Raw genomic sequence first — 551 nt, forward strand, 5'->3', positions numbered from 1 at the left:
AAGTGCATCATGTGATCATTAAGCTCCTCCCTCTTAATTTTTGCTCTGAAGAAGGAACAGCAAATTCATTCTTTGAAATACTTTTCCTGATTTAAAAATTTTGTTTTTCTCTAATAGGAAAACGATTCAAAATAAAAACAAAAATGAAAAGCATATTATAGGGAAAATGTTGATATATAAAAGAAAATGGAATTGTAATTGACTGTTTATATATATATGTTTAAAGTGATAAAGAAAGGAAATTCAAAATGTGAACAGTTCACAGTAGCTTCAAGTCAAACTGTGATATATTTGTTAATGCTAAATTTTTGAGTGGAACACTAAAAATCAGCTTTAAAAAAACGTTTTAATAGAAACTAAAGACAATTACTTAAAAAAAAGAAGCTTGCGGAAGCATGTTTGTTTTCATTTCTTTTATTTCCGTTTTATTCTTCGCTCATTTTTTTGTAGTTTGACAAACATATTTTGGTTTTACTCCTTATTATCTGTGTTTGTGGTGTCACATTCATTTTAGATTCTACTCTCTATAAAGTCTATTGTTTACTCTTTTT

At 26.9% G+C, this 551-nt stretch overlaps 1 long non-coding RNA gene across 4 annotated transcripts in view; it reads left to right on the forward strand.

The window, feature by feature from the left end:
* Positions 1-551, forward strand: part of LOC112149120 — a 17,953-nt gene that overhangs the window by 703 nt on the left and 16,699 nt on the right. The gene's annotated exons all lie outside the window — the stretch shown is intronic.

Source organism: Oryzias melastigma, linkage group LG22, assembly GCF_002922805.2.
Source record: "Oryzias melastigma strain HK-1 linkage group LG22, ASM292280v2, whole genome shotgun sequence".
In the NCBI taxonomy this organism is placed as follows: domain Eukaryota; kingdom Metazoa; phylum Chordata; class Actinopteri; order Beloniformes; family Adrianichthyidae; genus Oryzias; species Oryzias melastigma.